The sequence below is a fragment of the Ambystoma mexicanum genome, chromosome 13 (assembly GCF_040938575.1).
Source record: "Ambystoma mexicanum isolate Mex_15411 chromosome 13, UKY_AmexF1_1, whole genome shotgun sequence".
NCBI classification, from domain to species: Eukaryota; Metazoa; Chordata; class Amphibia; order Caudata; family Ambystomatidae; genus Ambystoma; species Ambystoma mexicanum.
Window position 1 is genome coordinate 783,981,253 of NC_090938.1, and position 23,486 is coordinate 784,004,738.

The 23,486-nt window shown below is 49.0% G+C and overlaps 1 protein-coding gene across 5 annotated transcripts in view; it reads left to right on the plus strand.

Moving 5' to 3' along the window:
• LOC138521951 (mucin-2-like) overlaps nt 1–23,486 on the plus strand; it is a 219,139-nt gene that overhangs the window by 36,584 nt on the left and 159,069 nt on the right. For 3 of the 5 annotated variants that reach the window (XM_069635132.1, XM_069635131.1, XM_069635133.1), the window contains exon 2: nt 2,978–3,184. The exons of the other annotated variants lie outside the window; for them this stretch is intronic. The gene's annotated coding sequence lies outside the window, so the exon portion shown is untranslated. The remainder of the gene's footprint in view (nt 1–2,977; nt 3,185–23,486) is intronic. 5 annotated transcript variants of the gene reach the window in all.

The window sequence follows — 23,486 nt, forward strand, 5'->3', positions numbered from 1 at the left end:
ACAGAAGGGCGAGTTAGTGATAAGGCCAGGAGACGTAGTGTAGAGTAGGCAGGATCAGGAGATCTCTGGAGGTTGGAGATAGGACAAAGGGGAGAAAGATAAGAGCGGGAGACAGAGTGTGGAAAGAGAGAGACCGATGGAAAGGAGGGCGAAGAAAAGAGGAGACAGGCATGGAGAGACCAGAGTAAAGAAACTGTTGTAATATGATTGCCTGGAGAACAAGGGTGCCAGGACAATCCGACTACTCTGCTAAGTCATCTAGAAAGTCCTTGAGGGAGTCAGGGAGCTAAGGCAACTGCCTTTATACTCTCACTAGTACAGGGATAGACCATATAGTGGGTGTACCTTGGCTCTAGAGGATCGGCTCTGCACTAAGACTTGTTGGAGCTGGGAGACTGGTCTATGAAGGTGGAAAGGCCCTCAAACGTTGGGGGGAAAGATGTACCCCACCTAGCCTGAACACTCAATTGCCTGTTATTTGTAAAAAAAACATTTGTGATGAAAACATGTTGAATTTGTCTTGTGGTACACTGAGAACCTTGTCACACCAACAGCAAAAGAATATTGTGTCTAAGATCTCTTGCGCCTCAAAATTACAGGGTCATTGCAACATTACCAGGTCTGTAGATGTTCACATGATCACCAATATAGACCTATTAGCTCTCATTAATGGGGGAAATATGAATAGTTGGTGCACTCACCAATAACCACATATCCCACATTTCAGAGCTACAGCGTTATTCAATTTTTCAATTTGGAAGGCATCCATAAATGAAATGCACAAATTATAATTACTAGCCAAATTATATTCTCAAAATGGTGATCTAAAGAGCTTGCTCAATTCTAACATACTTCTTTCAAAGAATAGTGGATATGACAGTACGATTTCCTACCATGCCATCCTGCTCAGCCGTCTCCGTGATAACCTGGGTATCACTGGTCAGGCTCTGTTGTGGCTGACCTCTTTCCTCTCCGACTGACCCTCCCAGGTCCAACTCGTGTCCTTCCTCTCTGTTATCCTTTTTTCTCTACCTGTGGTGTCCCCCAGGGATCTAACCTCTCTCCCTGGCTCTTCAATATCTGGCACTCCTTGCCCACTGCATCGCTGCTCTCTGCCCCAACTTTCAGTGCTATGCGGATGATACTCAGCTCATTTTCAGGCTACTCTTGGCCTCCTCCTCTCCTTCCCTCATCGCTGACTGTCTGTCTGCTATCCAGGAGTGGTGTGCCGCTAATGACATCTGCCTTAATGCCAGTAAGACTGAGATTTTACTCATTGGCACTCACACTTCCTCCTTCCCTGCAGCTCTCTGGCCGGCCTCTCTTGGCCCTCTTCCTGCTCCCACCTGCAAGGCTAAAAAGCTATGGGTCATCTTCGACTCCACACTCTCCTTCTCCCCTCACATCTCTGATGTCACTAAGAAATCACACTACCAGCTGCACCTCCTCAGAGGTATTCTTCCCTTCCTCTCCTTCCCCCCAGAAGCTCACAGTCTCCAGAGCCCTGATTCTCTTTAGGCTGGACTATTGCAACAGCCTCTTTCTAAATCTGCCTGCCTCTACTTTCCGCCCTCTGCAACTTATCCAGAACAGGACTGCGAGACTTGTCCTCAGCCTCAAGCCCAGGGATCGTATCTCTCCAGGACTGAAATCGCTGCACTGGCTCCCAGTGGCTGCAAGGATTAAGTTCAAAACCCTTTGCATTGTCCACAAGACCTTCTGGGGACTGGGGCCGCAATACCTTCAACTCTCTCTTCCCAAATATCTTCCTTCTCGAGCTCTTCGCTCATCCGCTTCCAACTCCCTCAGGGTTCGTCGCGTCTCCAAGCAGCGAGTTGGTGGTAGATCTCTCTCCTCTGCAGGGGCCTCCCTCTGGAACAGCCTTCCTGCCTCCCTGAAACTTGAGGAGATCCATCTCCGGTTCTGGAAGCACCTCAAAACCTTCCTCTTTGCTTCTGCTTTTTCTCCCCCTCTCCCCTGCTAAATTCCTGGCTGAAACTGCACTGGCTACCTGGCCACCCTTTGTGACCTTGGGCCCATGCCCCGCCATTTGCACACCTGCACTTCCTCCCTGGCAACCCTCACACTTGGGGACTTATTCTGTATCCTTACAGTCCCCCACCGGCACTTATGGCTGCTCTCACCTTGCACTTGCCACCATTTGGCCGTTATTTTTCCTAATATTCTACTATCCCATGTACTGCACTTTCCCCTCTCCCATGTACTGCACTTTCCCCCTCTCTTCCCCCTCGCACTTTTCCCCTTCCCCTTCCCATGCACTTGTGCGATCTGAATGACACCTGGCCTAGTAGGATCGTTATCTTTCTTCCCTCTGTTCCCCCTCCCTTGCCTCGTTGCGCCTCGAAACACTTGTGTATAGGCACATTATAAATACCTTATCATATCATATCATATCATACTATCAAAGGGAGACATTTTTGATGGCGAGCTTACAAACAAAAGAACGTAGACACTTCAATGCTAAAATCAGCTGTATTATTGTGCAAATTTGGTTTTAGCTAACAAATCTGTCGCATTATCCTGATGTTGATTAGTAAAGCATCTTAAACACTGTTCCGCTGTTTCATTGGTTCTTTTTGTATCCAGCAGATCGAGGATGAGAAGAAGATACATGCCACTTTATCTATAAAACATGTAAAATATTGCCAACAATCTATAACTGACTATAAAAAAGGATATTCCAGTGCAACATAGTTATGATTAAGGCAGACCTCCAACTTGACATGTTGAAGACCACCATTCTCCTTTTGGACCTCCAACACAAGTTGGATCTCATCAATGCCTTGATAGTCCCCCACCTAGGTGTGAAAAGGATTCTGATCAAACAACTTAAGCTTGTTCAAAATTGTGCAGGTCATATGGTAGTACATAAGCACAGCTCTCAAATCCTTAAAGGTTTACATTTGCTTCCTGTGGAATATTGGGTAATGATTAAGGTTTTCTGCTTCGCCTGCAGGGCTGTATGGGTCTTTGGGCTTTGATGCTTGGCCACTATCACCACATGATATGTCCCTCTGAGGACCCTCCATTCAACATTGAAGGACTTGCTCTAAATTGGCAAAAGCAAGAAGAAGCGGTTTGGTGGAAGAATCATTTCCTCCATCATATCAATATGTGGAAATGCCTTCTGGAGGACTTTGGGTACTAAAAAGATCATTTTCAGGTGAGGAAGAAAGTTAAAATCTTGTTGTTTGCCCAGACATATCATTATACAGATTAGCATCAGAAAGACCACGGTCAGTAGACAGCCTTGCCTGACCACCTGTCAATACAAATGATCCTTGATGAACATGTTGTGTCGCTGCAGCGCTTTTAGAAACATTTACTGAAAAGGTCTATTGTAAAAGGTTCCAGTTCCAAGAATGTGAACTTCTGTAGCACAAATGGTCACCTCACTCCCTTGCCCATTACCCTGACCCATACGTGGTTGCCCACACATCCTTTTTCACCTGATTCCAGAAGCACCCCACATGGGCTAAACGATGAAACCGCTCATAAAATAGCAAATATCTCCTCAGTAGGTTGGTGCTGTGGCAAAATGTATGACAAAAAAGTGTTGCTTGTGAAAGTAAAGTGTTCCAACTGTGCTCAGTAATTCAAGGGGCTGGATGTTCCCCGGCAAATACACATACTTGTGAGCTCACAGTTCTGGTTTTTAAGGATTTTCTGTGCCTCATTTCCCACAGTTCTCGTGGCATTTTCTCCTAAGCTCTTAGAGTTGTACCTGGAACCTGTTGGTGGATTCTGCAAGTTGAGTCATGAGAGGGAGACCTTCTAGGATGCATTGGAGCCAGAGGATGACAGGAGGCTGCACTAACCCTGGGACAGGATTCTCACTATATTCTCTACATCCTTCCTCTCTGTCAGGGTTCTGCGCCTCTGGCCACCTGTTCCAATCCCTGCCTCCTCCCTAACCCGAGGCCACCCTCCCACCCTTCCCCCGGCGTCTCGTCTGAAGTTTACGTCCATCAAAGGTTTTTCCTCTGATAGCTACCTTTCTAGAGATAGCCCTTTTTGTCTTCAGGTATACTATCTCCTCTTCACCAAAATATTTCCCTCTACACCTCTTTGCACTTTTTCCCTCCCTAGTCTTTTACAGGTGTTTTTTCCACCTCTTCACTTCCTTCTACTTCTTCCTGGTGGTTAACATTTCCAACTCACTTCTTTCTGGCTACTCCACTTTCAATTTACAGGAGTTTTTCTACTCCTCCATGGCATTCAACGCTTCCTCTGCACCACTTTCTGCTATTTCCTGTTCTTTCCTTGTTGATCTCCCCTCAGTATATTCTTACACCAACTCCACTGCTAAGTTATCGCTCTCTCCTTCTTCCCTTTGGGCACCTCCCCAGGAAATATTCAGGTGTTGCAATTCCCTGGTATTGCTCTTTCCTTCTTCACCCCTTTGAGCGCCCCTTACATTAATTCAGATTCTTCAGTTACCTCCTGTTCCCCCCTTCTTCTTCCCCCTTTAGGGCACATCATTGTCCCCGTTGAGGGTTCCACCTTATTACATTGAATTCAGATACTTTAAGGTCATTCGCCTTAATGAAATTGCTTTGCTGCTTTTATTTCATATTTTTCTATAATGCCCCCCCATACCTTCCACTCATCCCCCCACCTTTCCCACCTGCCTTATCTCCCATAATCCCAAACATATGTACATATATTACTTTGCCGCAAAGTGATTCAGTTGAAGTGAATTACTCCTAGTTAATTCAGTTCGATGAAACAACGGTTTACACCTGTTGGGCACCTTCTTCCTTCCACTCCTCTGGGACTTCCTCCTCCTTGCCCTCTGCATCAATCTCCTCCCAACCTGCTTTACCTTTTCCTGCGCAGCTTTCTGGATCCTGATCCTTCCAGCCCACTGGGTCTGCCCTCCCTCCCCCCACCAGTCCTTACACCAGTCTTTTCAGTTTCTTCTGCAGCCTCCTGCTCTCTCTAGGGGGTCTGCTCCAGGCCTCTGTCTTCAGATCCTTTGCCAGCTTCTTCTCTTCCTTTCTCGAGCCAGCATCGAAAGAGCTCTTCCAACTACTAACTTTGGCACCCTCCCTCTGGTGGAATGGGATCAGGTGTGGTGGTTTCATATAGGGAACTTGGTAATCATAGTTCTCTGGACCTGGATGGGTCTGGACTGCAGGTTTGAGAACCACGTCTGCCATTTTGGAGTTTCCAACTGCCTCTTGTTCTTTAAGCTCCTGACTGTTGAAGGCACCAACCTCTGAACACATGTTCCAATTTAAATATACCCCGTTAGGGAATGAGGCCAAGAGATAGTTCTGAAAGCATAACAAAGTTTATATAAGATAAATGCCAGCAAAGAACTCTGCTGCCCGAGAGCGCTCTGTCAAAGATTACACAGGCAGCACACTAAAAGGACCATCCGCATCATTAGGGATGACATCGCACATGGTAGAAATTCACACAGCTGATTGGTGAGGACATATAGTAAAGCCTGCTCCGTAGGGGATGCCAGGCGCTAATAGGCTGCTTCTTCCCAGTCGATCTTGGTACACGTGGGTCAGCTGGGCTCATCAGACAGGGCACTACAACACATGGTGCAAATTGTATATTTTCTGTTCGATTGACATGAGTCACTTCACAAAAGCAAAGGCCTGCTGCCACTAGAATTGGAATATTTCAGTGTGACACAGGAAAACCATATGTTGTGGTTCTATATGTGGTCACTGATAATGATAATACACTAGAGAATACCGGATTCTCCGAAAATCTGACAGCTTCCAACCTCTGAGGTGGCACCAGAGCCTCCTCAACATTCTCTGCCACATGGTCCTCTGGCTCCATCTGAAAGTCCCCCATCGAAGCCCCACCATCTGCCACTGGCAGATCCGAACCACTGACACCTCCTGCTCTGTGGGATAGACCTTGATGAGTTCTCCGATGACAGGGATATTCCCCGAATGATGGAGGAAAGGAAGTCTAAACCCTTCCATGACAGCCTTTCACACCCAATGGGTATCTTAGAGCTTCCACTGCCTGAAAGGCAGGTCCTAAGCAAGAACAAACATTTTGGAAGGTGCCTTAACCACAAGAGTCTTAAAGAAATCTGTTATAATGATACACAAGGATGTGCTTACCAAAAAGATTGGCGCCAGCTTGCTACAGGTTTCGAGCTTCAGAGCAGACCCCAAGCCTGTCTCCTCCATAGTGGCAGCAGCCACGTTATACTCTAGACAGTCCTCCTCCTATTCAGCCTCTCGGGTTCTGTGTAGAGGATAAGGCCCTGGAGGCAGTAAGCAAAAAGATGTTTGCCAACTTAGTCCTTCAGTTAAGGCAGTCCAATGCAGAGGCCCTTTTAGTTGCTGCTAGCCAAAAGCTGTGGCGGTAGATTTCAGAATTCGAAGAATACATTCCCCCAGAGAATCTAGAGCAATTTAAAGGGGCTCTAGGGGACGCAAGAGTGATCACTCAGGACCTCTTGGAGGCAGTGGCCTATCACATTTGCACATCCTTTGAATGTGTGGCATTGGGAGCAAACAAGTGCAGGCTTCATGCCACAACGCTCACAGGGTCCAGAATAAGTTTCTCAACCTTGCTTTGACAGGGTTGATCTTTCTACAGTTTCATGGATGGAGTGTTGAATAAAAACAAGTTCATCACCCGTACAGCCATATGCCTCTGCCCTTACAAAAACTGTGACTTCTAAACGGGTGCGGGAGGGGGCCCGCAGGCCAGATCTTCCCTCTAGGTCCTTTGCAGAATTTAGAGGGTTTCAGAACCAAAACGGTAGGCAGGCGGACCCATTCCCAAGCCTGCATAGGGAAAAGCAACAGCGGTCAGGGACGAGAGGTTTTGTCTCTCACCCAGGTTCTCTATGAAAGCTACCAAGTGACGGTTGTATTAGGCCACACCCAAATCCAGTGGCGGGACAGCTGTCTCTTTATGTCTTGGCTTAGAGGACCATGTCGACAGACCCCTAGGTCCTGTCGATGGTGAGTTGGGTCTTCCGCCTGCCAAATTTTCCTCTTTTCCCTTCCCAGCCTCCCTTAGTACAGATTGGATCACCTTCCTTGCTGGAAGAGCTAGAGAACCTCCTCCATAAGGGTGTGATAGAATCTGTTCCCCTTCTTGAGAGAGGGCAAGGATACTAGTCTCTCCTTTTCACAGTGTCAAAGGCCAACAAGACGGACCTGCACATCATACTCCATCTTTCGAGATTCAAGCTGTACAGAAACGTATAAGATGATCACCCCTGCACAGATCCGGTGTGCCCTGAATCAGGGAGACTGGTCTGTGCGTTGGATCTGAAGGACACAAACTTGCATGTCCACATTTGGCTGGATCACAGATATTTCCTGCGTTTTTCAGTCCTCCTTTCTGTACAGGGTGCTTCCCTTCGGCCTAAACTCAGCAATGCGAGTGTTCAACAAGCTAATTCGGGTGATCGCCGGGTTCTTTTGCCTCCAATGCATCCAGGTGTATTAATTCCTGTCTGACTGGCTGGTGAGGGCTCAGTTACAGCAAAAGGCTGAGAAACCGCTGCAGATACTTCTGGATCTCTGTGTCATCCTGGACCCCTCTGTGAATCTATTGATATTGATATTGATATTGATATTTTATTTCTATCGCACTCATACACAAGTGTTTCAGAGCGTGACAAGGCAAGGGAGGGGAACTTGGGAGAACAAAACAGCAATCTTACTAGGCCCAGTGATATTGAGAACGCGCAAGTGCATGGGAAAGGGGGAGGGGAAAAGTGCTTGGAAGGGGGGAGAAGTGGAAAGTGCAAAGCAGAGGAGAAACAGATAAATAACAATAAATAAATAATAAAGGCGACAAACAGTTTTAGTGCAGCCATAAATTTGCAAGTGCTAGGTTCAAGGCAGCAGACAGGGTAGGTCTGATAAGTGCAGGAAGAAAAAAGGGGGGGCTGTATGGGTACAGATACAGACCCCAGTGCAAGGGATGGCCTGGAGGCAGTGCGGGAGGGTGGCAGGGTGAGCAGGAACCTGGGCCCGGAGGACATAGGGTGGCCAGGTGCACAGTGCAAAGAGAGACCAGATCAGCAGGGGAGAGGGGGAGCGAAGGCAGAAGAAAATATGAAGGTCTTGAGGTGCTTCCGGAACCGGAGATGGTTCTCCTCAAGTTTTAGAGTGGTAGGGAGGCTGTTCCAGAGGGAGGCCCCAGCCGAAGACAGAGATCTACCCCCAGCTTGTTTCTTTGAAAAACCGCTGACCCTGAGGGAGTTGGAGGTAGAGGAGCGAAGAGCTCAAGAGAGGAGGTATTTGCAGAGGGATAGCTGAAGGTATTTTGGACCCAGGCTCCAGAAAGCCTTGTGGACAATGCAGAGGGTTTTGAATTTAATCCTTGCATCCACTGGGAGCCAATGGAGAGATTTCAGAGCTGGAGAGATACGATCAGGGCTTGAGGCCAAGGACAAGTCTTGCAGTCCTGTTCTGTATTAGTTGCAGAGGGCGGAGAGTAGAGGCAGGTAGATTTAGAAAGAGGCTCTTACAATAGTCCAAGCTAGAGAGAACCAGAGCTTGGGATACCATGAGCTTCTGGGGGAAGGAGAGGAAAGGCAGAGTACCTTTGAGGAGGTGCAGTCGGAAATTTGACTTTTTAGAGACCTCCGAGATGTGGGCGGAGAAGGAAAGGGTGGAGTCAAAGATGACCCTGAGGTTCTTAGTCTCGCAGGTGGGGGTAGGAGGAGGGCCAAGGGAGGCCGGCCAGAGAGTGAGGGGAAAGGATGGTGAAGGTGTGCCGATGAGGAGGATCTCCGTCTTGCTGGCATTCAGATAAAGATCACTGGTGGCACACCAATCTTGAATGGCAGTTAGGATGGGAATCTAGGGAGGTTTTCCTTGATGGCCTCCCTAGACTTGATCTTCATTGGCTCAGCTGGTGCACTGCTTGCGACTTGGTCTTCCCAACATCAAAGTGAGGAGAGACATCCATGCCTCATGTTCAGTCTTCCTTAGCCAGACTTCCCTCTCATTCTGGTGGTTTCAGAGGCTGCTAGGCCTAAGGGCCTCTGCATTCTAGCAATCCCATCTGCATGCTGAAGATGAGAAGGACTCTGCTCACTTTTAGGAGCTCTTGGTCTCAAGCTTTGGATGTGCAATCAACGATCTTGACAATCCCAGAAGGGATATGACCAGACTAGATCTGGTAATTCACACAGGAAAACCATAAGGAACAAGACTGTTCAAATATGAATAGACAATTAGACCGAACATATTTTACTTGAACAAGCGGGTAGGGTGGTACCAGTTCAGAACCCTTGGCTCTGTTAGCAATAGAGATGTGGGAGTGAGCACTCTCCAGGGATTCTACCTCCAGGCTTTACCATTCCCAGACTTCTCCTTCAGTCCTCTTGCATCAGCAAATCACGAGTGGCAGTTTAACCAGGGAGTCCAGCAGGAACTGTTGTCCCTTTGAGACTTCTGACAAATCTGTATGCACCACAGGAAGGCCTGGGCCTGGATTCCTTGGAAGATGGTCTAGAGATTCAATGGGAGAGGGTGATGGCCTTTGTGTTGCCCCACTCGCACTAATCCATCAAACAATTCTGAAGTTTTAAAGGTCACAAAACTGTTCCTTGATTCTGATTGCGCCCTAGTTGGCAGCCAGATTTTGATTATCCGATCTCATGATTCTGTCCGGTTTTGTCTCAGTGAGTTTATCAGGCAAACAGTACTCTCAGGACACGCAGGCATCAAGGTCTTAAGAACTAGACAGGAGAAAGTGAAGCGCTACAGAGAAATATTAGTGTGGGATATGAATGATAGAAGTTGGGTTTGTGTATATCATTTTTTGTCCCGTTTTTCCTTAATCCTTACTTCAGGAGATGCAGGTATTCCCAGGTCAAGATAGAGGGACTGTTCCTGGAAGCTGATTGGCTGTGGCGAGGCTCAGGCAGCTTGGAATTTTGGCAGCATTCCTTAATTGCCTTTCATCTGAGGTTTTGGTCTAACAGGTTCTTAGGTAATGAGTTCCACAAGAAAGATATATTTAAAGAAGAAAAGAAGTAAGAAGAGTGTAATGGAGGGCCCAAAATCCCAGTCCTTGTGCAGACCAGGTAGGCCGGCAAATCCCCGGCCCAAAACGGAAGAGTCAGAGTAAATGACAAAGCCTGTTTTTATTTAGCAATTGTAAAAACAGGGGAAGCAGTCAAGCACACAAGTTTCAAAGCTCTCTACTTTCGTAAATACAAAATAGCTGTTTATAAGGGGAAAATATGTTACTTCTGACATTACAACATTATCTTGGTTAGCAAAAGCTACGGAAAGGTGGGATTGGGTTAGTCATATCATGTAAGTATATAATCTATACGGGTCACCATTCTGATTGGCTTTACTCTATCTGATGGCTCCACCGAAGACCACCTCTAAATTGATAATGGCAATTGTATGTCATCTTTGCGTCTTTGGGGGGCGTGGCTTGACAGCCATGGAATAGGCTGATCTTCCCGTATGCTCCCACATATCCAAAACTGATCCTGACGCACACGAAGAACCAAGACGACAGAAATTATAAATAAATAGACGTGCAGCTGTCGGAATGGGAGGGGTGTATGCTGAGCGCCCGGTGGAACGGAACTGAAGAGCGAAACTGAAGTTATGGAACCGTAAAGAAAAGGCTTGGTTCCCTGAAGCCAGGAACAAAATGGCGGATGCCTGCAGACAAAGGAATAAGCAGGGGCGGTGAACTAGACATGGACGGGGGCTGCTGAGCAACATCGGAAGTTTGGGAATAACCAGCGGGAGAGAATACATTGTATCTGCAATGAGGAAGCACATCGCCTCTGGCTGTCCTCTGTTATGCGCACACCACGATGACACATTGTTTCACGTAGCAGACAGCTCTCCAGAAGTGCAGAGCATGAAACCAATGGAAGGGCTCGCAGCAGTGCACTCGGGTCACTGTGCTAGGTGGCCACGACGCATGCTGCACCGGCACGGTACGAGGATAATGTACATGAGGGAGCCCGACCTGTCTAGGGACAAGGGCGAACATTGAGCAGATTGATTGATCTCAGCTGACGAGAACGGCAGAGCCGCGTAAAGCGCAGGCGGTGCCACAGTGAACAGAAGGTCACGGGACCCAAAGAGTCTATATGCCTGAAAGATCATTGTGGAGATACATGCAGGGGGCAAGCGGTTCCCTGCGTATAAGCAGCAAACAATTGGATTGAGCATGGCGGGCGCGCAGGGAATTAGGGACAGTAGTGGCAGACAATGATTGGGAGATAAATAACAATAACTGGCTTGTGGGCGGACATGATATCGAGGGAGACACAAATGCTCATCTGCAATACAATATAAGTACGGAATGCGATGTGAATACAGTAAAAGGAGGACTGCCTGATATTGATGAGCTCTCTCTAGAAGAGAAGGAGCAAAATTGTGGGAGTGCGAGGTGCTGCTGAGGGGCGCAAAGCTCTAATCAGACCTACGAAAGAACGACTCGACCGGTGGCAAGGCACCCGAAATGGCCGCGTACCAGAACAATAGCCAGAGGAGGTGCAGAAACAACGGAGCAGGGTGCTGCTCTGAGCGACAGTGAGCGATCACAGTGACCTAGCGAGAAATCAGCACGTGATCTAGGTACAAGACACAAGAAGAGGGCGGTAGAACCCAGCGAAGAGTGCACGGATAAAAGGCAGCGCCAGCAACTGCCATGGGGCTACATGAGGAACGACAAAGGCAGTGGTGAGGCGGGGAAGGAAGGTGAGGATATTTCTGATATACCACGGAAGTGGTAATTAGCCATTATTCTGGAGGGCGTGATTGCACCTGGATAGTATCCCCCCACACCCTCTTGCTGGGCTCCAAAACTAAGCCCACTAGCTGTAAGCTGCAGCGCAAACTCGGGTCCAGATGGCACGGCTTAGAAACAAGACCCAAGAACACTTCATAGACACTAGTGCAGGAAAAGAACCCTGCTAATCATAACAGCCAGATGCTGACACAAAGGGCAGGTACGGAGAAACGTTGGATGCTACACAGAAGTCAATATATGAGAAGATAAGGCCAGCCCAAAAAAAGAAAAAAAAAAGAGTCAGCTGATGCGTCCAGTAGGTGGTCTGATTCACGAGGGGGTACAGACACTTGTATGGTTGATTGCAATACTTGTGGGGCATAACACTGGAGCCCGTAACCCAAAGCTGCAACACTGAAAGAAACGTACCACCTCCAACCAGTAAATAAAGCCCCTGAAGGGAAAGATAGAACTGAGACAGAGGCAGACATCCACGGAGAGGCGGAAGAACATACTATCAACCGCCAGTCTACGCAGGGCAGATATATCAACCATAAAGAAGTTCCTGGACAATCTACGGACAGTAGCCTGAGACACAAAGGAATAACATAGCACTGGGAAGGCCAGTGGGCCAGTGAGAGAGATGGCATCAAGAAACAGCAAGGCTAAGGGGAAACAACCTATGATGGACATTTCTACCAAACCGCCACAGTCACCGGATGTGTCTGCACATGCAAAGGGAGACACACGGAGACAACCACCCTACTACGTGATGATCACCAAATCCTAGAGGCCATAGCAGAGCTGAAATCCTCATAGGGGAGCAAGATCGACAGGGCTATGGCGGAATTAAAATCTTCTCTGGAATACAAAATTGATGCGGTCAGTGTTGACGTTAACCTCTTAAGACAGGATGTAAGAACTCTGCCAGAGCGCACAAGTGGCCTAGAAAGTAAAGTGAAAACTAACACAGAGGTCAGCACGGCCAATGCCACGGAGGTGCATATATTGCAGCAACAGGTGCGTAACCTGGAAAGCCGAGCAGTGGAGGCAGAAGAACGAGCACGAAGTGACAAAATACAAGTGGTGGGGCTGCCGGAGGGTGAAGAAGGCATGGACCTGACAAACTACGTGGAAAACATGCTGATACAAGAGATAGGAGCAGGGGTACTCACCCAAGGGTTCACGGTCGAGAGGGCACACAGAGCTTTATTTAGGAGGCCCCAACCAGGAGACCTTCCCTGAGCGATCATTGCTAAGATACTGAACTATAAAGATAGAGAAAAGATCCTAGAACATTTCCGTAAGGGTGGAACGATAAGCAGAGCATCAGCGACTGTTACAGCGTACCCAGACTACACCATGTTAGTACAAAGGCTACGTCTACACTATGTGGCTGTTAAAAAACAGCTGCGGGCGTCTGGTTTTAAATACATGCTTCTGTATCCTGCAAAACGTTTACGCTCACCTGGTCTCTGCGGAGGCGTTGGGGCACGGTTGCAGCCCTCCCTGAACTTGAATCACCCCCTTCAGGCCTCTTCCTCAGTAGAAAAGCTGTGAACGGTGATACGTGGTGATACTGCTCCTGTGAATTATGTAAGATAAGCTCTCGGTCATGCTACTTCTGGCAGGGGCGTGTCGAATGAGATCTAGTTCCTTCACTGATCCCTGATAAGGATTAGTCCAGCCCAGCTGCAACTATGCTTCTCCTTATGATTGGTAAGTCTTTCTTGAGCTCTTGTGATGCTGTTCGTTCTCTTTAATGTCTTTATATGTTGCTCCTATTTATGCCCGCAATAATGTCTCTCTTCTGTTTTCTTCCCTTAGATGGAAATGCGGCCTCAATGCAGCTGTGAGACGCGAGACACGGCCGGATGGATGATGGATGCTACCGCAATGTTCGACAGCAGGTAAGTGATGGTTTAAGGGAAAGCGCGAAGTATGGCGAAGCGCAACCTTAAACCGACTATTTTTTCGATGTCTAACCTTGTCTTCCGTTTTTCCTTGCAGGCGCTGCTGTCGACAATGGAGCGTGTCGTGCTGCGGTGCCAAGATGAAGATTTCGGCGTTTCCGGAAAGTGTTAAGATGAATACTTGGTTTGCCGAAGAGATGTACAGGTAAGAACAGCTTCCCCCAGTTGGTAAGTATGCTGGCAGGAAGCAGGATGTCCAGGAAGCAGGATCTTCAAGGTAAGTCTGACCTCAGGCGACGGTGAACGTTACGCTGCTTGCAAGTGCAGAATAACATGAAGCGTCTGTCTTGAGGATCGGGGCAGTTTATATAGCTGAGATCGAATCTGTCAAATGGCCTTGGTTGATGGCAGCCCTGAAGGAATACGGGGTCGGGCCAACATACTTGAGGTGGGTCCAACTGCTGTACAGTACACCACTGGCTCGAGTTAGGACGGGAGCGACCATCTCAGATCGATGGCAACTCAGAAGAGGCACTAGACAAGGATGCCCGTGGTCCCTGATGCTGTTTATTTTAACACTGGAACCCCTGGCGATATAGTTAAGGCAACATGGAGAGGTGGGGATCAGCACGAAGGGAGGGCAACACCTGATATCAATGTATGCTGATAACATGCTGTTGTATTTAAGATACCCTGAGGAGAACCTATAATATATTCTGGAAGTAATGGGGAGATACGCAATGCTGTCTGGCATAACAGTGAACCCCAAGAAATCATGTATATTTCCCCTGGGTAGATATAAAGGGATACCACGAGAGGAACTACCGGTATTACAAATACAATGGGAGACTGGGACCTTTAGATACCTGGGGATTGATGTATATCACACTGTTGAGGCCGAATACAAACAAAACACAGAGAAGGCGGTGGGTAATATTGAAAACAGTATGAGGTTCTGGGCCAAGATCCCTTTGACCATGATGGGGAGAGCAGCATTGTTAAAGATGGTGGTGCTGCCTAGGTTGTTGCACTTCTTTGTGAATATACCATATATGATACCTAGGCGATTCTATATTAAACTCCAAAGTATATGCAGAGGGTTAATATGGCACAACATTAGAAATAGAATAGCACTATGGAAACTGCAAAACATGTATGACCAAGGGGGCATTAAATTGCCCAACTTTGAGATCTACTATCTGGCCAGCCAACTACAATATGTGGCTAGGTGGTTATCGGAAGGCTCCACATCAGAGTCTAGGTTGTTGAGGGCTGAATGTGTCCCGTTCTTTCTAAAAGAGTGGATATGGTTGCCGAAACCACAACAAGATGGGGTGGGAAAAAATGTTAGATTTGGGATGGAAGATTTGGCAAAGGGCTTGTCAGGTCATGGAGAACCCGATCCCGTGTTCCCCACAAATGCTGCTAGTGGCACTAAATGGAGTGGACGAGCAATTGAGGAAGATAGTCCGGAGGCATTGGGAACCGATTGGTATAGCAACGCTGGGGGATTTCTGGCAAGATGGGAAGGCAGTGGCCCGGTCTACACCGGGGACAGTATATCACTTGTACTAGGTTGGTGCGGAAGATAAAAGGCAGTTTGTCAGAAATAGTGCTGGAGGGTAAGCCTGACATGGTCATAGAAACATTTTTTGACGTATCAGACGTAGGCCATTAGGTCTCCCAAATTTATAAATTGCTGATGTCAAATGTGGGAAAGGAGGTGCACCAGTTGAGGCGGGACTGAGAAGAGGAACCCGGGGAATCAATGAGTGATGGGATGTGGGTAAGGGTTCAGGGATACCACAAAAACGTGTCTAGGAACGCGAGGTTGCAACAAATCCAGTTAAATGTTACCCATAGAGCGTATATGACCCCTCAGAAGATTCCACGGTTTAAGAATGCAGGAACACAAATATGTCCTAAATGTGGGGAGGTCAATGCAGGACTGATACATATGTTCTGGGCGTGCCCGGATGTAAAGACTGGTAGGGGGTGGTCTGTACTTCTGCTCTCTATATGGTAGAGGGGAGGCACAGAGGACCCCAGCCTAGATTCTCTATTCGGTAGCTATGGTCGAGCAATCAAGGCCTAGCTTCTCAGGAGGTGATGCAGGCTGGTTCTTAAGTACAGAGTAGTCCCCAAGCCCCCACAAAGGAATGTCCACACACTGTATTGGTTAGAACACAGTCTTTATATAATCAATATTCAAGGTTATGTACACTTATCATAATAACTCACTTTGTACTTAGGAAAATCAACAATGGCAAATATATACAATTCTAAAGTGGTACCACCCTTTGTATTAGATCTCATTAACGTGCATCAACAATACTGTAACAATGTCACACAGATCAATAGAGTGAAACCAGCAATAGAGAGAGGAGAGAACATAAGATGGTTGAGCAATAGGCAGAATACTGGCCCCTACCACTAGACACAGGTCTGTGTGGAGATCCCCCCACCTGGGCAACCTGTAAAATAAAGATATAGCACAAGCCCAGTCCATATATTGTTCTGCAAGTCTTATTCCCTCCTATAATGTTTTTACCCCCCCAATGTACCTGGTGGAATCGAGTTCTTCGAAGAGGCGTCGACAGATCCTTCTTGAGCGACCCCCTTTCAAGCGGGAGTCACGGATCGTCGATAGGCGTCGAGAAGCGTCGAGGAACTCGGCGTTCGGCGGCGGGGAATCGACGGCCCTTCTTGAATGCCTTCCCTTTCAAGCGGGAGACACGGGGCGTCGAACGTCCGTCGAGGAACTCGGCGTTCGGCGTCGGGGAATCGACGGCCCTTCTTGAATGCCTTCCCTTTCAAGCGGGAGACACGGGGCGTCGAACGTCCGACAACAAACAGGGTAGAACGGCGTCGATGAGGCGGCAGCTTCGATCCAAGCGGTGCTCGTCGACGACGGAGCGTTGGCGTCCTGCAAGGCAGAGGCGTGCGGGGCACCTCGATGACAATTGTTCTGGACTGCAAAGATTGTGAAGACGGGGGCCCAGCAAGGGCGTCGAGTCGTTCGAGTCTTTGTGGTCTTCGGGTGGCGGGAAACCCACCGGCAGGTTTCTCGTCGGCGCGTTGGTCGTCCTCGACTTTCTCCAGCAGAATAAAGCGGTCGACGGTGCGGACGAGGGAGTCCTTCAATTCAAATGTTCTTAGGCAAGGAGCGGACGGCTCCGGTCGTCGGCGGCACGGCGTCAAGTGGTTCCCACGGCTGGGCAACACAACTTCGACGGGCCTCCAGCGGTTACACAGACCTGCGAACCCTGGTCGACTGCAATGGACTTCGACGGCGGCGATGTCCGGGTGCTTCACTTCGATCTCCTCAGCGGTCCCGTCTCGGGTCGGCAGCCTTTCGAGGGTCTGACTTCCAGGGCGCTTCGGCGAAGATGTAGCGGTGCTCGATGATCCCTCGGAGCACGGGAAGAGGGCGCCTTACCAGGTCCTCTCTCGGGTCAGTCCTCGACGAATTCGGCAGCTTTCAGATCAGTCGAAGCAAGTGCAACAGCAAGTCTTCTTCTTCCAGCTGGGCGTCGAGGATCAGCAGTTCCAGTTACTCTTAGAGTGGAGACTCAGCTTCTGAACGCTTCTGAACAATTACCAGTGGTGAGAGGTCCCCAGATATACTATTCTGTCTCTCATCCACACTGCTGGCACACACTCAGCAGCCAATCATACAGAAGAGCATTCATGCAGTCAGTCAGCCAATCAGGCACACAGTGCATTCAGGCCACACTCCTCCCTTTCAGACACTCACAACAAGGAATGTGGATTGGGACAAGTACCCAGCCATTCAACACTACACACTGCATTCAGGCCAGTTTCGGGCAGGGCTGTCTCAGTCTTTGTCTCTCATGCCAGAAACCAGACAACCACAACAAGGAGTGTATATTGGTCACACACTCCATTCACCCAGGTCCCACCCACAGGAGGTACCCACAACATACAGTCACTGGGAAGGCTCCAGTCAGTCTAGCTGGGCCTTCACAACAACACCATATATGGAACTTCCACCCAACAGCCAGTCAGGGGGAAGGGACAGAGTCAGGGCTTCCCAGGACTTTGGGAAAACAAGGTAACAGGCAATAGAAAGCAGGAGGCCACAGGGGCCATCTTGTTTCCTATCAGGAATCAACTGATCCCAATGGCAGGGCCTGGGTATCCCAAAATGGAGGACACCCAGAGCACCTGTCAAATTCAGCATGGAGCTGCCACCAGCCCATACCCTGCTCTGTGGGCCACCCACATGTGCCCAAAAACATACACTAGGGGCACAGGGTTGTACCCATACCCATGGGTGCCATAAGGGTATCCCATGGGTCTGTTCACCAAACCAAAAGAGAGAGCTGCACTGGCAGGAGTCCCACATGGACTCCTGGGCAGAAAACACGACAGAACACACGATAAAAAACAGTAAAGGACAAGGATTCAGAGGCCCTGTCCCTCTGATGCATTTCCAGCATCACAGTCGCCCCCCCAGACTGAGGTGGAGGGTGTCTAATCTCCCACGGGATAGACACCCTCATCCAGACGGTCAACATACCTTCTGGAAAGGCCATCTGCATTATCGTGACTCTTCCCTGGTCTGTGCTCTATGGTGAAGTCTAGCCCTTGCAGGCTAATGGACCACCTGAGCAATTTCGGATTCTCACCCTTCATTTGCATAAACCACTTCAGGGGCTTATGATCTGTTTGGACCTTGAAGGTAGACCCCGTAAGGTAGGGCCTAAAACGCCTAAGGTTCCAAACTATGCTAAAACACTCCTTTTCAACAGTAGCCCACCTAAGTTCTCTACCCTTGAGTTGTCTACTGATGAATATGATAGGATGTTCTCTCCCTTTGTCATCTAACTGGGACAAGACAGCTCCAATTCCGGTGTCGCAGGCATCTGTCTGGACGATAAAGGGTCGGCTGTAGTCAGGCGCACACAACACAGGTGCCCTACACAGACTTTCTTTCAAGCCATCAAAGGCCCTCTGACAGTCTTCGGTCCAATTAACCTTCCTAGGCTGTTTGGGTGAAGTTAGAGCTGTCAGGGGTGCAGCTATGGTTCCATAGTCTGCCATGAAATTGCGATAGTACCCAGTGAGGCCCAAAAAGGCTCTCACCTGGGTTTGAGTAGTGGGAGTCTCCCAGTTCTGTACATCCTGTACTTTACTGGAGAGAGGTTGGATTTGACCCCCTCCTACCTCATGACCAAGATAGGTAACTTTCCCCTGAGCTATCTGGCACTTGGTGGCCTTGATAGTGAGGTTGGCCCTTTTCAAGGCCTGCAACACCTTATCCAGATGTGTCAAATGCTCTTCCCAGGTGAACCTGTAGACGGCAATGTCGTCTAAGTAAGCCACACAAAAGGCTTCCAGCCCACTGAGCGCATGGTTGACCAATCTCTGGAAGGTGGCAGGGGCATTCTTCAACCCAAAAGGCATGACCCTAAACTGGTAGAGTCCCTCAGGTGTTGAGAAGGCCGTCTTTTCCTTGGCCTGGTCCGTCAGAGCTATTTGCCAATAGCCTGAGGTAAGGTCAAAGGTGCTCACAAATTTGGCAGCACCTATGGTGTCCACGAGCTCATCAGCCCTGGGCAATGGGTGCGCGTCAATTTTGGTGACGGCATTGACTCCTCGGTAGTCCACACAGAACCTCCAATCCTTGGTACCCGCCTGGGAACTTGCCTTGGGGACAAGGACCACTGGACTGGACCAGGGACTGGTTGAGGGTTCAATAACACCCAGATCCAACATCTTGGCGACCTCAGCCTGGATGTGGTTCTTGACGGTATCTGACATATGGTAGCTCCTGCTTTTGACAGGCACACTGTCACCAGTGTCAATTTCATGCCTACACCACGGTGTAAGGCCTGGCGTCAGTGAAAACAGAGAGGCATACTGTTGGAGCAAAGCCCTGCAGGCACTCTGTTGCTCTGTTGTCAAATCCAGAGAGAGATGTACTCCCTCCACTGAGCCATCCTGAGGGTTGCTATGCAGCAAATCAGGAAGGGGCTCACTCTCATCCTCTTCTTGCCCTGAAGCTAGCAAGAGACATGAGACTTCTGCTCGCCGGTGGAAAGGCTTGAGCCGGTTGACATGGAATACCTGAGGGGCTACCCCAGAGGCTCCCATGTCAACCAGATAATTGACTTCGCCCATCTTGGAGATGATCCTGAAGGGTCCAGTCCATTTGTCTGCCAAAGCTCTAGGCTTGGTAGGCTCCATCACAAGGATTTCCTGTCCCGGAGTCCAATCCACTTGCGAGGCTTTAAGGTCATGCCAGTACTTATTCAATTCCTGGCTGGCCTTGAGATTTGCGGTTGCCTGACCCATCATCTGTGTCATCCTCCGTCTGAGGCCTAACACATAGTCCCCCACTTGCTTGGCCGGACCTGGAGGGGTGGCTTCGAAGCCTTCTCTGATCAAGGCGAGGTGCCCCCTCACGGGATGTCCAAAGAGTAACTCAAAGGGGCTGAAACCAACACCCTCTTGAGGTACCTCTCTGTAAGCAAACAGCAGGCATGGCAGGGGGAGATCCCATTTCCTCCTTAGGGGTTCTTCCAAAGCCCCTAGCATGCCCTTGAGAGTTTTATTAAATCTCTCAACCAGACCATTGGTCTGGGGGTGGTAAGAGGTGGAGAACTTGTAGGTTACCCCGCACTCTTTCCACATGGTTTTCATGGAACTAGACATTAAGTTGGATCCTCTGTCAGAAACAACCTCCTTGGGGAATCCAACACGGGTGAAAATGCCCAGGAGAGCCCTGGCAACCACCTTGGCAGTAACAGTCCGAAGGGGTATTGCCTCAGGGTACCTGGTGGCATGATCTACCAAGACCAGGATGAACCGATGTCCACCTGAAGTGGGAGGGTCAAGGGGACCGACGATGTCGATGCCCACCCTCTCAAATGGTGTGCCAACCACTGGCAATGGCTGCAGTGGGGCAATGACACTGCCTCCAGTCTTGTCAGACAACTGACAAGTTGGGCAGGTCCTGCAGTGGGACTCCACCTCTACTCCCATCCGTGGCCACTAGAAATGGGCAGAGAGCCTCTGCTTAGTCTTCTTGGTCCCAAGATGACCAGCCAAGGGCACCTCATGCGCCAACTGCAGTAGGAAGGGCCTGTAAACCTGGGGTACCACCAACCTCTTGAGGGCACCAGGTTCAGGCTTAGTGGGCTCACTAACAAGGAGCTCACCCTCCCAATAAATCCGGAACGTCCTAGGCACTTCTCCTTGTGCCTGGGACAGGGCCTGTTTCCTCAGTCCCTCGAGAGAGTGGCACTCTCTCTGTCCCTTACAGAAGTCTGCCCGGGAGGGTCCCCCTTCAGCTAACAAGCATTGAAGGTCGGGATGATCCTCCGGGTTGAGAACCTCTCCCACAGGAGAGTCTTCTGTCTCTTCTCCCACAGGAGTTGAGTTTGGGTTTTCCACTGGACCCAGCCCGTCCGGAGCATGGATCCCAATGGGTGCTGTCGGAACAGCAGGAAGAGAAGGTGTTCCCTCCACAGAGGTGGCCTTCTTGGTCTTCCTTCTTCTTGCCTTAGGCCTCGCCTTTGGCTCGGGTACCTGACTCACAGCCAGACCCGGTGTCACCTGTGACCTAGTGACTGCAGCAGCAGTCATGCGAAGACCATCCGAGATCAACCCCAACTCTACTAGATCATTTCCTAACAGAATGTTAGCTGGGACATTGTCCTGAACCAGGACAGGAAGCTTTGCTGTCTTGTCTCCAATCATGAGTGTGATTAAGGCTACAGGCGATAATTTGGGAGGCCCACCAGCTAACCTGGTGGTTCTCAGAGGAGCACCTACATAGTCCTCTGGCTTGAGCAGGGTCCTGTCCACCACTGTCATGCTTGCCCCAGTGTCTCTCAAACCAGTAGAAGGCTGGCCATTCAAGAGGACACTTCTCAAAAACCTACGGGTGTTCTGTGGGATAGTCGCCAGTACTTCTGCATACTGGTCCCAGGCCCCAAGGGACACTAAGGAAATCTCTACCGGAGCACCAAATGTGATCCCGGTAGAGGAGGGGAGGACAGTGGCCTCCACCTCAGACACGGGGTAAGGGTAGGTCAGGCTGACAGCCTTTACTCCAAGTGCCTTACCTTTACACTTGGAGTCACCCCTTCTGTGATCCAGAGCCCCACAGTCCCAACAAGTGCCAGGAGTGCGGGGTACGGTACTGGAACCACTGGGAGCCTGCTTTGCAGCAGGTGGACCACTACTCTTATTCCCACCCACAGATGACTTATCCCCACTAGATTTTTGGGTCTTGGGAGAGGAAGGTTTAGGTTTACCCGACTGTGACTGCTTGTGGGACTCCTCAGCTTTCTGAGAGGCCCCCTTTTCTTTGTCCTTGTCCTTCCCACTGGAGTCCTTAGGGGACACCCGGTGGGAGACCCACTTGTCAGCCAACCTAGCCAGCTTAAAGGGGTCCAAAATGTTCTGGTCAGCCACATACTGACGCAGCTCTGGTGAACAGGCTTCAGAAAAATGCTCAAAAAACAAGAGGTGGGACAATTCAACAAAAGTCTTAACCTTGCATCCATCAATCCAAACCCATCATGTTCATGTGCGCAGCACTCACCCAGTCAACCCAAGACACATTCTCTCTTTTCTTAAAATCCCTGAACCTTTTAAGGTATTGGGTAGGTGTCTTGCCAAACTTGGCAATCAAAGCAGACTTCATACACTCATACTGACCCCTTTCTTCCACACTCAGCTTCAGAATACAGTCATATCCAGTTTGAGGCACTCTGCTTAACAAACACTTAGCCCAATCTCTTTTATCAACATCATGAATCGCACAAGCCATTTCAAACGCTTCCATCCATTGGAGGATATCTGAACCCTCCACAAATACACCAACCAAATCTTTCATAAACTTGGTGGCTGGGGACCTGACACTCTCACTGGTTTTAGCTGAAGTCTCCACTCTAGCTTTCTCTAGCTGGATTCTCTGACATTTAGTGTCCTGGCTCTTGAGTTCAAGGTCCTTATTTCTGAGTTCAAGATCCCTATTCTTGAGCTCCACTTGTTGAGCCAACTCCTCTTTCTTAAGTTCAGCATCTATTTCCAACTTGCGGTATTCAAAGGCCAATTTCATCCTTAATAACTCAAGCTCCAAGGAATTGCTGGGGTTTGGAACAGAGGCAGCAGGAATGGCGGCATTCCCAGAAACAGATTCAGCAGAAACCCCAGGGGCAGAGTCCTCATTGGTTGCATTCCCCCCCTCATCAAGAGTTTCACCATCAGTCGGGTAGTCCACCAGGGCAGCTATCAGCTCAGCCCTAGACTTATCCACAAAGTCTAACTCCCTGGCTTCACAAGCACTCTGGAGAGCCTCCAAGCTCATCCGAGTCAATTTGCCATTTGCAATAGACTCCATTGTTTGTAATGCAGTTATCTTGTACACAACTAAACCTTAATTTAATAAAGTGCAGATATTTTGTAAGTGGCACGGTTATACACTGATTCTTAAAACCATAAGCATCCCACCGCTGCCACCAGTGTAAAGACTGGTAGGGGGTGGTCTGTACTTCTGCTCTCTATATGGTAGAGGGGAGGCACAGAGGACCCCAGCCTAGATTCTCTATTCGGTAGCTATGGTCGAGCAATCAAGGCCTAGCTTCTCAGGAGGTGATGCAGGCTGGTTCTTAAGTACAGTGTAGTCCCCAAGCCCCCACAAAGGAATGTCCACACACTGTATTGGTTAGAACACAGTCTTTATATAATCAATATTCAAGGTTATGTAAACTTATCATAATAACTCACTTTGTACTTAGGAAAATCAACAATGGCAAATATATACAATTCTAAAGTGGTACCACCCTTTGT